Source organism: Lonchura striata, chromosome 2 (genome assembly GCF_046129695.1).
Source record: "Lonchura striata isolate bLonStr1 chromosome 2, bLonStr1.mat, whole genome shotgun sequence".
Taxonomy (NCBI): domain Eukaryota; kingdom Metazoa; phylum Chordata; class Aves; order Passeriformes; family Estrildidae; genus Lonchura; species Lonchura striata.
The window spans coordinates 32,105,714-32,120,910 of record NC_134604.1 but is presented as its reverse complement, the minus strand read 5'-3'; the positions used below and the strand labels follow the sequence as shown (position 1 = coordinate 32,120,910).

The 15,197-nt window shown below is 50.6% G+C and overlaps 1 protein-coding gene across 1 annotated transcript in view; it reads right to left on the bottom strand.

Annotated features, from left to right (window-relative positions):
* CAPN5 (calpain 5) overlaps positions 1–10,400 on the bottom strand; it is a 51,719-nt gene extending 41,319 nt beyond the window's left edge. The window contains exon 1 of the mRNA XM_077781290.1: positions 10,328–10,400. The gene's annotated coding sequence lies outside the window, so the exon portion shown is untranslated. The remainder of the gene's footprint in view (positions 1–10,327) is intronic.
* Between the last annotated feature and the right edge of the window lie 4,797 nt (positions 10,401–15,197).

The following is a 15,197-nucleotide window of genomic DNA, read 5'->3' as shown; positions in this document are numbered from 1 at the left end:
TCATACTACAGTTGTATGAATCAAGAGCAATCTTTCATTAAAAAAATGCATCTGCACCAGGGCCAGGGAAAGGGCAGGGTCACACATCCTGAAAGAAAGCTACTGCAAGTGACTCCATATCACCAAAACACATCTGGCTGCCAGCATCTGCACAAAATCAACTGGAGATAAGATGTCACATTTAGAGGCTGTTTCCGGCAATGCACAGTGATCTTTTATCATGCTTGTTTTACTTCCTTTGGATTTTTTTCCACCAGAACATCACTCTTCTATTGCTTAGCAGCAAGATGACAGCACAGGGAGAGACATAGGTCTGTATCTATGTGCAGGACTGGGATATTTTCTTCCTGGGAAGGCCAGGGTTAACAGGATGGTCTGGGCATCCTTGAATACCCACCTCCTTCAGGAGCCAGGGGTGTGCTGACCAGGAGCTCCGGTTCTGCTTGCATGACTCACACTGGGACAGAGGCCTTTGACCGGGGAGTTCCTCATTCCTTGCAGCAGTGAGTCACCCTTTGCAAACACAGCCAGATGCTGGAGCTGCAGGAGAAAAGGCAGCCCCACGCTGGGAACGCTCTCATAACCCTGTGCTGGCTCGAGCTCTGCCTGGCCAGAGCTTGGCACACAAGTCGGGCTTGTGGCACCAGCCAGACCAGCCCTTCCCTCAGCACAGACTCTGAGATCAGATGGGACAAGGATGCATGTCTGAAGGCATCCTGACACAGGAACGAGTAGCAAGCTCAAAGCAAAGCTGGTGGCAGCATCTCCCACTGGATCAGAAAATGAAAGAGGCTGGAGGGATGCAGGAATAGCAGGGAGAAGAATGAAACAACAGCAAAAGGTGGTGGCAGAAAGGCAGACCCAAAAGCAAGGCAGTAACGTGCCACCAGGCAGCCAGCCTTGGCTGAGGGAAAGCAGAGACATGCTGAATACATTCAGCACTCAGGATCCAGCTCACCCCAACCCCCTCATGGTCTGGGGAGAACACAGAAGTTTTGGGTACCTTCCACATGCTGTTTGGTGCCTCACCCAGCATTACTGATTGTGTGCTTGTTTCCCAGGCCACAGCAGGGTTAAAAACCCTTAGAGATCACCAGGAGTTGCAGGACAGGTAACAAAAGGTGAATTAATAAGCTTTCCCAATGCCAAGTTCCTGAAGGCAGCCATGACTTCACTAACCCCTCATGCCTCAGCACACCCTGTCCCTGGTTAATAATTGTAAGGAGCAGCACAGGGCCAGCAATGCCAAAGCACTCCCAAGCTCACTAAGCAGCCAATGCAGCTTCCAAAAAAACACCTTTGTGCAGGAGAAGGCAGGGACCTCCTCCAGCACATGACACTGCTCACACAGAGCAGGTTTTTAGGCACTGGAAAAATACAACCTAGGAAGAGCAGACTAACATATAACAGAATTGAGCCACCTGCACTGATGGTCATCCAGGCACATGGACCCTGCCTAGCCCAGGAGGGCTGTCACCCCACCTGAGCATCATGCTGAACACCAACCACACACCCCACGAGGTTACAGAGATGCTGTGCCCTTCTCAGCATCCATTCTGATCACCAGAAGAGGAGGGGAGAGGATGCTATCTTTGCAGGTTTGGACTGAGAACGTCTTTTTATTATTTATTCAGCATTTCTAATTGAACAGCTAGACCTGTTCCTTTTAAGTCCAGTCACGCTGACTCCAGTGGGAGCCTTGCACCACATCAATACACTCACACTGGTTTTCTTGCCAGCTGGGCAAAAGAATTACGGTCTAAAGGCAGGCCTGTACCTTTATGAGGTGGAAAGAGGGAAGGACTAGGATGGAAGAGTAACAGGGCATTGCTTGATATGGCAATATTAGCCTTTTTTTTGGACATTATGGGTAACATAGGTGTTTATTTAAGAGGCTGAAGAACCAGAAAATCCATTCAGAAAACTCATCCTTAGTGCAGATAAAATGCAGCACGTCTCCATGCAAATGCTCTGCCTTCAACAGCTTCCGCAGCCTCTGGGATGATTAAAGCAATTGAACTTCAAACGATGCAGAGAGACGAATTTGGGAGGAGCAGAAGAGATAACGGGGCTGCAGCTACTCTGTAGGAGAGTGAGGAGAGGCAGCTGGATCCTTCAAGATCATCCCTCCCAGGCTAGCTGTGATGTTTGTCCTTCTGGCTGATCCAGAGCATCCTCCCTGCAGCTTCAGCCCTGACCACTTCACAACATGGCTGATCTCTCTCTGGGAGTGTTCAAGGAGAGGATGGATGGGCCATGTGGGACATGTCCCTGCTCGTGGCACAGTACTGGAATAAGATGATCTTCAAGGACCCTTCCAAGCCAAACCATGCTCAAGGCAATGGGTTTCTTCTCTTTCCATCACCTTCACCCCTTGCTGCAGGCAGAGCCCAAAACTCCATCCTCACAGAGACCCAGAGGTACAACCACATCCTTCAGGTCTCCTCTTGAGAGGCTCCTGGCCACTCCAGAAATTTATCCCTTGACCTGTTCCACTTCAAGCAGGATAGGAACATCTCCTGCAATTCCAGATGATGGGGTCACCCCAAATGCTTCTGACAATAGACTCCACACCACAGGTTTTGCCCCAGTCCTACAGCTAATGGCCTCAAGTCAGGTCTCAAACCTCTGCCAAGACTCCCAGCTTTTGCTAATAAACCATTTTAGGATTTTCTCTTTGCCTAACCCAAATCTGAATAAAAGCACCAAGACACTCTGTAGAAAAGTCCAAGAAGGCACAAAGTCCACTTCAGACTTGGGTCTTCCCTGCTCAGTTTTCTTTTTGATAGGACCTCAACCCACTTGCCAGTCACTTCCCAAAACCCACATCCTGTAAATTCCAACGTCACAACAGCAAATATCAGACCACACCTGGGTACTGACTGATAAGAACATTCTCCTTGTCTGTAAAAGTTTCAGGATTGTCCAGCAAAATCTGCTGGTTTTAAATTTAATTTTACCTCCTTTTCCATCTCTGTCTTAAATGAATTTTTCTTTTTGTGGCTATTCTAAAGCATCATGAGCACAAAGGTAATGTTTAAAGGCTCGCAGCAACTGATAGTGCTACTGCTTTTGAACAGGTCTCTCTTAGGCAGATTGGACCACTTCAAATCTGTGAGATTTATTAGAAATCCTTGTTACTGGATCCACTCAGTTCTTACAAGCTGAAAGGTCTGAATGTAAGTTCCCACTGTCTTAATCTGGGACCTTCAAACTGTTTCTGCTTTGGATGCTGCAACTCCCCCAACCTCCAGCCAGCTTTTCCCCCCCATTGTTCCTTCATTTCAGCAGTGCTGCCCTTCTCTAAACAGAAGGGTAAGAGTTTGCCATACAACCCTTGGAGCAGAAAAGCTCCTGCTTTCTCTAGGCAGGGACTGGACATCAGTTTTCCACTTCGTTCAGGGAGATGGATACAGGTCACGATGCTGGGCACCGCATCCACTCTGTTCCAGATCACAGGGTAATGGAATGGTTTGGGTGGGAAGGGATCTTAAAGGTCACGAAGTCCAACACCTTCTGCCATGGACAGCCACACCTCTCACTTCTCAGATGAGGATTCCTCCTCTTATGAAGACCTACTGCTTTGTTGCAGCTCAGCAAGGCTGGTGCTGGCTCCTGCTACCACAGCTGCCAGCCAGACCCATCACCCTGCTCTCACCCAAACAAAAATGCCCATCACTGCTCTGATGTCTGGATTCTCTGCACAGCCCGGCTTCTTCAGGAGGAGGCTCAGAGCATGTTCCTAACCCATGCTGAGCAGCTATCAGGAGAGTGTGGGCTGAGCACAGCCCTCTGGGATCAGGACTAAGCCTCCTCCTCCTCCCCCAGACACTACCCTGCCACAAGTCCTTGCTCTGTATCTCTTTAGACACTCTCATGCTGCAGAGCTCTGAGCTGGAGCAGCGAGTCTCAGAGCATGTATGAGATGTACCCTGTGGCACAGGGAAGAGTTCCACTCCCCTGCATGGGACAGGACCCTGGCACAGCCCCGTGTCAGATGCAATAAATCACCACTCTCCTGCTCCTGCCTGCCAGAATCCAAAGGCAACACTTGCCGGGCAGGCAGCCAGCAGCCAACATCCCCATCCTGCACTCATGCAGCAGTGGTAGTCTGGCTCAGAAAAAGTAGAGTTTGCAGCTGCAGCTTTTATCAAATCAAGGCTTCCCTTTGCTCAGCAGAGAAATCACCTCCCTTAATCACCCCTAAGCAATCCTCACAGTATTTACACATGCTCAAACAACTGGTAGGACCAGCTCTTCAAGGATTTGGGAGCAATAAGCCTGCAGACATTTCATAGGAAGCTTTTGATTACCAGGGTGTGCCTCAGAAAAAATACAACAAATGAACCCCAAACCCTGAGAGACAAACAGACATGCATCCTTCGTCTCTATACAGGACTGGAGGACAGGAGGGGCTGTGAAGGGATGGAGTCAACCAAAGCCACCTGCATCCTGCACCAAGGAGTCAGGGGAGCTCAAACCAGTGGAAATGTGATGAAAACTGGGATGGAGGGTGCTTGCTGCAAGGGACACACAGAGAAATCACTGTATGGATTATTTGGAGATATAACAAAACACTCCAGGAACAGCCACAAAAACACTCCAGGAACAGCCACAAAAACACGGTGCATCATGGTTTAAGGGAAGGCAATGCAGGAGCAGAGCTGGAGCTTTGCCCTTTTCCCCAGGAGCTCAGAGTGACCTGCTGCTGCCTGTCATGCTGTAGCTACGTAGGAAGCAATATTCTGTGTACCTTTCCTGATGGTAAAAGCATGGCCCTGCCCTGGTCTGCTGCAGCCTTGTTTGATAGCTATGTCTATCAAACAGCTAGGTCACAAAATAAACTTTGAAAGAATAAACCAGGGCTGCAGTCTCCCTCATGTAAGGATGAGCTGCAGCCAGGCAAGGAGAAAATTTCAAAGAATCATGGAACCACAGAATGGTTTGGGTTGGAAAAGACCTTACAGATGATCTAGTTCCAACCCCTCTGCCATGAGACATCTTTCACTGGACCAGGTTGCTCAGAGGCCCATCAAATCCAGCCTTGAACACTTCGAGGATGGGGCATCCACAGCTATACTGGGTGACCTGTGCCAGTGCCTCAACATCCTCACAGGAAAGAATTTCTTCCTACCATCTAATCTAAATCTGCCCTCTCTCAGTTTGAAGCCATTCCTCCTTGTCCCATCTCCCCATGCCCTTGTAAAATGTCTCAGTTCTCCTGCGGTCCTTTTATGTTCTGGAATGTGCTCTAAGGTCTCCTCGAACCCTTCTCTTCTCCAGGCTGAATAATTCCAACTCCCTCAGCCTGTTTTCATAGTAGAGGTGCTCCAGCCCTCTGACCATCCTCATGACCTCTTCTGGTGCCTTTCCAAAACATCTGTATTCTGCTGGGGGCTGCAGTAAGCTGGGAAAGTCCCTGCATGGTACGGAGAAGGAGCCCTCTCCCACAAATCATTTCAGAGCTTCACATTAAGGTTTCCAGCCTCCCAGAATGGGCCAGACTTAAGGAGGTTGGGATGCTTTATAGTCCCCTCTCCCTTTAACCTTCGTTCCCAATGGATGGAAGTCACAGGACAGGAGGGAACAGAGCTGATGCTCAGATGGATGGTGGAATGACTAAAACTGGTCATTTCTGCACAAGGGCAAACCAAGGGGCGGGGAGAGCTTTTCTCTGCCAGAAGAGTATTTTAAGGCAAAACACATCAAAGTGTTATTGAACTGGGACACAAAAGCTGCAGCCAGGGGCTTAGGAGCTCAGTCCAGCCCCTCTGAAGGGCTGGACCAGGCCCAAAGGAGCCAGTCTCTGACCTAGATGCTGCAAACCCCGCGGGCTCCCAGCACGGCTTTGCAGGGGTATCATCTGTCACATCTCCAGTCCACAAAGATCCCCAGAGCATGAGGATCTGCAGTATTGGCTGAAAAACCAATGCATCACACAGAAAAGCAAAAACTGTGAAGTCTCCTTGGCCACAGAGTGTGGAGCAGAAAAGATTTTTTTTCCCAGAGAGGGTGAAAAACTCAATGGCAACCATTCCTATTTCCCTCCACAACCTCAAGAAGTCACTCCTATGTTGAAGGGGTGCCTCCTACAGTGCAAGTGAATTTAGTAGGAATAGGCTATGGATGAAAAGTCTCCATGGTGTGAAAGGGAGAGCTCAGAGCACGTAAAGGGTTAATGCAGCCAGACAGATGCTTGACTGGTGAAAAAACGTAGCTTCCACGAAGCCACTGGGTCTGTATCCATTTTCTGCAGTGCCCAGAGCCTGGCCCTTTCTCCCTGGGTAATCAACTGGAAGTGAGCAGAGCAGAGTAATCACTGCTCCTCATTCCCCACCCGTGACACTGCCCGCAGGGATGGGAGATGCAGGAGAGATGCGGGAGCACCCTTTGGCCCGGAGCAGGTCAGCACAAGCCCACTGCTGAGGCTTTGTGCCCCAGAGCCCCTCAGAAGAGCAGGTGAAGGTGAAGGCCTGAAGACATCAGTGAGTAAAGATGCCCAAGTGTGCCCTGCACCACCACGGCACGAGCAGAGTGGCACAGATCTGTGTGGGCTGAGGAGGCTTCTCTGTGGAAGGGGTTTCATCTCTGGACATCTGCAGAGAAAGGACTTGATAACTCTGGAGGTTAGTGAGGAGGAAGAGAGTGAGTGCCTGATCCCAGCCTTCAAGGCACAGCTGCATCCTTTTCCTTCTCTCTGTATTAACCTGATGCTGCCCTGCTTGGAGAAGGCATTAGGAGAAGAATCTTGGCATCTCTGGACAGCCAAAAATATCCAATAATTAATGCACAAGCGTGAGCAGATTTAGAGGATGCACTTGTTCTTCGTATCATCATACCCCAGCACGAATACTGTCTAAATTCCTCTTGGGATCAGAGCCAAAGCCTTTTTTAAAGCATGGATGCTTTGTTATTAATCCGCTCAGCAACCAGGAAAGGGAGAGATGGATTCATTTTTTTGAGGCATAATCAAGGACAACAAATTATCTCAGCTGGGCTTCACCTGCTTCATTGGTGGTCTGGTCCCACATCAGGAAGATGGTGAGACCTGCATGGCTAACACAGCCCTTCCCAAAGGAGGCACCAGGACAGGGTGTCTGGACCACAGAGTCCCGGCCTCCTACACTGACAAATGCTAAGACCTCCTTATTAGCAGAGCCAAGCTAATTCACACTCTCTTACTCTCCTCTGATGTGACACAGTTGCAGAGCCTCTAAGCAAGCCTCTTAAGCTAAACTGAGTGAATTCACACCCCAGCACCAACACTGCCTCCAGTTTAAATCGCTCTTCTGCCTGCCTGGAGTTTACCCCTTGGATGTATTTGGAGCCAGCAAGCACATCCTCTCTCTGCCTTTGTTTCGCTGGGCTCGGCTTTTATAGCCTTGTATAATAGCTCTCCATCCCTCGGAGCAGCTTCAGAGCCCTTTTCCCTGCACCTGCTCCAGGCTGAGTTAATCCCTCTCAAGCACCAGATCGAAAAGCCTGGTTCTTCCACGTTAACTCTTCCGTACCCATGTCCCACAAACACCCTTTGCCTGTTTCCCTTAGCTTTTTAGCAACACTCCTGGGGGCATTCAGAACCAAAGCAGCCCTGAAACCCCGTCTCAGCAATCCCAATATGATTCAATCTCTAAACATAGCACAAAGTCCAGACACAGTGTGCCCCACTGCACAAGCTGGTGTACAACTTGGGGGACAGCCCCATAGCCTGAACCCCTCCTCGAGGTCAGCTGTTGCCCTCTGGCTGAGCACCTCATCCACCTCTCAGCCTGGTTTTGCAGGTGGATCTCGGCATGAAAAATGAGAATGAGCTCAGATCCTCCCTTAAAGGCTTTAAGCAGATTGAAGCTCTGCTGCGTGGGCTTAATCTGTCCAGCAGTGCTCTTTGTCACCTCCCCCAGGCCCCCCCAGCAGAAATCTTCTCCACTGACATACCCCACATGCACCATGTGAACTAAAAGCACATCCAGGTAAAGGAGACCTGGAGCATCTCCTTTCCCCAAAATCTAGGGCACAGCTACAACTCAGTCCCCTTTAGTAATAGTTGTGGGTTTCCACCTCCCTCCACCTCAGAGGCTTGAGAATACCCACAGTAGTTGTCCATCACCAGCTGAAAGCTCCCTTGAACAGAAACTGCCATGGTGGACACAGCAGCTGGGCAGGGATTCTCCTGGGCTTGTGGCCATGTCAGAACCACACCTAAGTCATTTCATACAGGGACTGGGGTGCTGATGACAGGGAGCAGGGTGGACTTGAGTCTGCCACAAACCTGAGTGCCTTGGTCATGTCACTTTGCCCCTCTTTCATGTGTCACTGCTTTGCAGAAGGCATTATTCCTTCTGCGTGTCATCATGGTGTCCTTACAACATGACAAAGGGACTTGATTTCTACTCTCAGCAGGGCCTGCTAGAGCAAGCTCTGCTGGCTTCCTCAAAACCTGCTTTTCCTTTCGCTCATGACTTGATCCTTAATTCTGCTGCCAAGAAGAAAGTTTTTTCTAACCAGTTCCAGCACACAGCTGCTGGTAAGTACCAACCACGCCAGCCCCCATGCATGCAGCAGCACCTGTACACATGCACCCATTGCAGGAGGGGTCCAGACCTCACATCCCACTCCTAAGGGTATAGAAAGGGTTTCTGAAAGAGCACCTCTCACTCCCTCTTGGGCTTTATAACCCCACTGCCTGGGTCATGGGCTGGAGCTGAGCCCCAGGTGATTCACATGACAGAATTACTTAAATAAGTAGGAGGCAGTTGATGTTCCTGGGAAGAGCAGGGAGAAATAGATCCCACCAGGACAGATGTGTCTGTAGCAATATGTTGCACTGAACAGAAGTAAGTGGTGAGCATTTGCACCAGGCTCTGCACCTCCATCCATGCCTGACTCTGCTGCTTTACCCCTGCACTAGTTCTTGCTGCCCCAAGGATGCTGCCAACAGGTGACTCTTGCCTGTATGCCAAAATTTGTTCCTCCTCAATTCACTGCTACCCTGAGCAGCAGGGCCAGCCAGGCTCCCAGCACCTTAGGCTACCACAATCCACGTGCAGAGCAAGGGGTGAGATATGCAGCTCCAGGGACCCCACGTTGCCTTCCCTCCAGTGTAACAGTGGTTCAGCATGCTTGGAACCCAGGCCAACCCTGGCAGGCAGATCCCTCAAAGATACAAGATGGGATGGAGATAAAAGGTGCTCTGGGGAAAGCCTGCAGCATGGTCCTTGCTGGATGCAGAACACAAGCAGCTGAGGATTTAAGAGCATTCTCCACCACGCAGTGAGCTCCCTGCTCTGCTTGCAGCTCCATTTGCCGTGGCTGCACTCCGCACCAAGCCCAGAGCTAACACAGCATCCAGGCAGAAATGGTAACTGGTGATAAATAACTGGCAATATATCCAAGCACGACACAGGCTGGATCTGCAGAGCCAGGCGTGCAGAGCCAGGCGTGCAGCCCACGCTCACCTGCAGCTACCAGAGTGGGAGGTGAGGGATAGAAGACCAGAGCCACATCCAATGGGACACCCTTTGCTAGAAAGCACCAAGCTGCTGTCTCAAGCTCGAAATAACATTTTTCAGGGAAGGGAGGAAAGATTGAGATTTGGGAAATCCAGATTCATATCTCTGCTTGGAAACCTCAAAAGCCATCAGTTTCCTGCATCCCAGCAGCAAGTTAGCCTTTCTTGAAAGCAGGAGCTCTCTCTTGTCTTAACTTTCCAGGACACTTTCTAAAAACCCCTTTGTCTGTCCCAAAAAAAAAAAAAAAAAAAAAAAAAAAAAAAGAAAAAAAAAACCACACACACAAAAAAAAAACCGGAACAAAGAGCAATACTGAAACCTCAGGATTTTTTTCTCAGTGCAGAAACCCTGCTACTCTCCAGCTCTCCAGCCAGCGCCCAGGCCTCGGCACTCAAAGTTTCTGTCCAGCCTGGCTCTACAAGCTGAACTGGGGGGCAGCTGTGGGGTTTTAACCATCGGGACGCAACTTTCCTATGCGCCACACCGAGCACCCCGACTTCAGCACCCCCAAACACCCGCGCTCTTGAAGGCAAGGGCAGCAGCGTGCTCCGCGCAGGGGAGGAGGAGGCTGCCTGCTTCGGGCTTTTTTTCCCCAAAAACCCTTTACGCACATACACGCTCACGTGCAAACACACGCTGCCCCCACCCCGGAACGCAGCTGCCACCCGGTTCCCAAAGCCACAGGTGCCCCCGAGCATCCCCCGAGGCGGGACGCGGCGGGACCCCCGGGCGGGGCGCGGAGCCGACTCCCCGCGGAGGGAGCAGCGGCGGGGCCGCAGGGACCAGCCACCCCCTCCCGGGGCCGGCGGTCGCCTTACCTGCCCGGGGCTGCTGCGGTGCCCGGTGCCGGTGCCGCCGCTCCGGGCGCGCCGCTGCCCGCAGCGCTTCGGCTCCCGCAAGCACCGCCCCGACGGGCGGCAGCGCCGCGCCTGCGCCCGGCACCGGGACACGCCGCGGGACCGGCACCGCGCTGCCACCGGCACCGGGACCGACACCGGGACACGCCGCGGGACCGGCACCGCGCTGCCACCGGCACCGACACCGGGACCGACACCGGGACACGCCGCGGGACCGGCACCGCGCTGCCACCGGCACCAACACCGGCACCGGGACCGGGACACGCCGCGGGACCGGCACCGCGCTGCCACCGGGACCGGGACACGCCGCGGGACCGGCACCGCGCTGCCGCCGGCACCGGCACCGACACCGGGACACGCCGCGGGACCGGCACCACGTTGCCACCGGCACCGGCAATGGGAACCGCGAACGGGAACTGGACAGCAAACAGGCACCGGGAATTCTCACTGGGAATGGGAAGCGGCCCCGGAAAGCGGCACTCCCCACTGCTGGGAGCTGTGGGCACTACTGGGAATGGGGACTGGTACCACCCGGTAGTGGGAAATGGGTGGTCCAGGACTTGGGGACCACTGTGGTGAACTGGGAACGGGGATCCAGGTCCAACATAGCCCGGGCACCAACACCTGGGATCACCCAGGAAAAGGGCCCATCAGTGGGAACAGGAATGGGGAACTGGGCCTACCCTGACACCAGCAGCACCAGCTGGGAGCTGGAGCTAGGACCAGCACCTGCATACCTGGACACTGGCACCAGCCACTGGGACCTTTCAGGCACTGGCACTTGGCTCAGCGTTGCCCTGGCACTGGACAGTGGGACAAAGCCCTGGGACCTTGCCCTGGCACTGGGAACTGGACAAAGTGGAGCACTATGCACCACCACCAGCTGGGCCACCGAGACACCAGGGAGCTGGGACATAGCCCATGGAGAGTGCAAGCGAGAATGATCAGAAGTTGCAGGATTTGGGTGCAAAGAGCACATCCCCTGTTAGGAACAGCATGGGGCATGATCACAGAGGTTGAGGAGATGTGTTTTCCAGCCCAAGACCAAAGTTAATCCCCTTTTCTCTTTTGTAAGAGGGAAGCTGAGGCACTGGGAAAGGGGGGTCAAAGGCTGGACATGCACTTAGCCCACCTGCACATCCATGGAGGTCAATGTGCAGCAGGCAGCGTGGGGCTGGTGATGGAGCCAAGGTGTCCAGACTGGTGGAAAGCTTTCCCAGCTCACAAAAATACATTTAATAGGGGAAAACCAAACAAGAGCCACAGAAAAGCGTATCCCCCTTGATGGGAAGGAGCCAGTGAGGTTTTACAGACCCTCTGTCAGGGGCAGCTCTGATCTGATGTGCTGACTTGACACACAGGCTTTATTGGTAGTGTTCATGGTTGATCATACTTGAAGTAAAAAATAGATGGTAAGGAAAAAAACAATTAAAGAAAACATTTGGAAGTGACAAGAATAAACTTCTCACATTTAAAATTATGGGTGGTCAGACTCTTCTAAACAGCAAAAAAACAGAGCCAAAAAGCCAGGGTTAGCTGCTGTCTGGCAGTGACAGTGTGAATGCTTAAGGACATCTGCTTACCACATTAGTGGTAATGCAGTGAAATTTTGGTGATAAAATTAGAAAGGAGGCCATGCCCAGAGCAGCATGGCCTGGCACAGGCTTCTGTTCCCATCGAGGTGTCACCTGCAGCTCTACATGGTCACCACAAATCACATGAGTGATTCACCTCCTCTAGGACCAGCCATTTCCTCCAGTTTCTCATTATCTGAAACCCTCATGAACTTTTCATATTAAGGTATTTTCCTGTTAGTTTTGTAATTTCATTACTTATTCAATTCATGCAATATTTGTGCTACAATTATTTCAATTCATTTATTAGTTGAATGATTAGGAAAGCCAAAACTCTGCAGTTCCACAAAGGCTTTGTTTGGCAGCAAAAGCTGTTTTCTAACATTTTCCTTCTCTTTGCTTGTTTTCCCCTCTCCCCCACTGATCTCAGGGCTGTTCAAAACCAGATGTTTCGTACACCTCTGTTCTCTCCCCTTATCGAAATCACCCAAGAAAATAACCCTAACCCCTGCTGTATTTAGCTCTCAAGTCTGTCCATGTGCAGTGCTGAACCATCACCCCTCCATGGTGGAAAACTCCAGCAGCAAAAGGCAAAGACCAAAATAAAAGACAAACCCTCAGTCTCTGAAGATTTTAAGGGGGAAGAGTAGACCCTAAGCAGGTCTCCAACCCCAGAATCCCCCTAATAGCCTTAAAACCAGCTGGCGGGCAGATGAGGGCAGGATGGAAGGTGCTGCTGCTGCCCCCTGGGAGGGCAAGGAGAGCATAGAGCCCTCTTCTGATTTGCGATGTGTTTTAACTGAGAGACACTCCATCAGTGTAAATTAATTAATGTCATCCATCCTTCCTCTCACCAGTAGAAGTACCTCTTGCCCAGTTAGCCACTGTGGGTTTGCTTTAATAAACAGTAATTTCCTACTGAGCTGTTTCACCAATTTGACCCCAGAGCTGCTGAAGGGGAGGCTCTCACTACTGGGGACATGGGGACAGAGGGGCACGGGGTGGAGTTTGTCACCCACAGGGGTGATGAGTGATGCTGTGCAGAGCTAGCTGGATGAAAGGATTAAAAAGAGGAAAAAAGAAAATATAAAAAGTACTCACCCTTGAGACATATCAACAGCAGGAGCCTGGCTTTTATTTTGTTGGCAGGCTGGAAAGCACTAGGGAAAAGCTGGAAAACATTAGGGAGAAGCTTTTCCAGCACATTTAAGCAGCAAGTGGGTCCCCAGACATTTCTCTTGCCCCACAGGGAAGTGGAGCCCCAGCCTGCACTCGTGGCAGGCCCAGATTTTCCTGATTAACTTAGTTGCATTTTCGATTTCAGCCTCAGTGGGGGCAGGAAAATTACGTAAATACGATTTATAACAACACTTCACGTGTCCTCAGGGTCATGCAAATGAAGCCACAGTGACAGGGCTACCATGAAGGCTGGGCAGGGGAAACAAATAAATAATGACTCTTTAAAACCAGACCCCAAAGATAAGTAGGAATAAGGTAAAAGGCAAAGTGGATGAGGAAAGCCACAGTCAGTGATTCCTCCAACAAATAGAATATCATGATTCACTCTGGGATTTCAAAGTAGATGCCTTAGTGAGGTTTTCCTTCCTCCCAGGAATATTTGTTGTTCCTTTTCATGCAGGAGACCCCAAGGTGAGATTTAATCCCAGGATGGCTGGAGGTGAGTGTCTGCCTGCCCAAAGCAGTGGGAGTTGAAGAGGTGCTCAGTCCTGCCATCCCTGCTCCTACAATGGCAGCTCTTCTCTCCTGAGGGCATTTTTGGGTGGGAAAAGTGAGATGATGACTGCAGGTGGGCACTTGGTGCCTGTATCCTCACTTTCATGCCATGGAGATGTAGGGAACAGCCTCCAACAGTCCCATCCTCAAGGCAAGAGCTGCCTGGTGAGAGTTCTAAGCACTGGTGATCCCATCAGATTGCAATCTGCTGCTCCTCTTTGAAGACATCACAAAATGAGCCTCTGGTTGTCCATCTGCACTTGAATTAAACCTCATTGTTCTGAATTCTGCAAAGTTTTTCACCCTTGAGTTGCAGCCTCTGAAATACCAGTAATGTATTCTCTCCTTTCCCTCTCCACATGATTGCAGCATAATCTCCTACTCACTTGATTTATTTAAGCAGGCCTTCAGATGCTCCAGTAATGGGAGTCATTTAGGTCCCTCTGCAGATATGTATTTATTTATTGCTGTTCATTTAAACTGCAGAGCCAGTTGGCAGGAGAGACGCGAGACTGGGGTCACAAGGATGTTAAATTATTTGCTGTCAAAAATAGCTGGTTGAGAAAGTTAAATTAAGCAAGGTCACTCAAGGTCATAGTCAATCACCAGTGGGAGGAGATGGGCATTAATTAGCTCTTTTATTTATGGGGGTCATTGTGACCAAAGGACCAGCAGTTGTAACACTGTAGCAACTCCTCATAATTTTGGCAGAAGCAGCTCTTGGATGAGAACCCAAATTGCTGCCCTTGACCATGTTGGAGAAGTTGAGGCTATTGAAAGGCAATGTGATGTTCAGCAAGACCCTTTAGAGCCCCAAAAAGCATGGGTGGGGGACTTTCCCCTTTCAAAACCTGTCTCAGGGCTGAACTCAACAATTCTCCTTCTACAAAAACCTTTGCCAGAGGCTGGGGAGGTGCTTAGCAGGGGGCAGGTCTCAGAGGGCACCTGAGATACTTGAGGATATCTTTGGTCACACATGCAAACAGGTCCTTGGCCTGAGATTTTGCCACCTCTCTTGGCAGATAGTTCATAAGCTGCATATCCATTCTGCTAATATTGGTATTTCATTTCCCATTTGAACTTCATCAGCATCTTCTTGCTATTATGGAACCTCATAATACCCTTTTCCTCCTAGTTTAAGACTGCCTAGGGTCAGGCCTCTCCTCCCTTTCCACTCTCCTCTACCATGCACTGCCAGGAACATGATTTAGTGGTGGACTGGCAATGCTGGGTTAATGGCTGGGCTCAATGACCTTAGAGCTCTTGCTCAGCTTAGGTGAGTCTATGACCAGTTAAAGTAGGAAATTCAGTTCATAAACCAGGCAGGAATATCCTGGGGTCACTGGCATCCAGAAGATCCTCACTTTGTAGCTTGTTGCATGACCATGCCCAGGAGAGCAGCATGAACATGACAGCCAAGTATTTAATGGCAGCAATGACATCTCTACCCAAAGATCCATATTGTAATCATGAAAAGACCCCTTTTTTCCCAGTTTCTGCATACAATGCAAGGTGGAAACCAC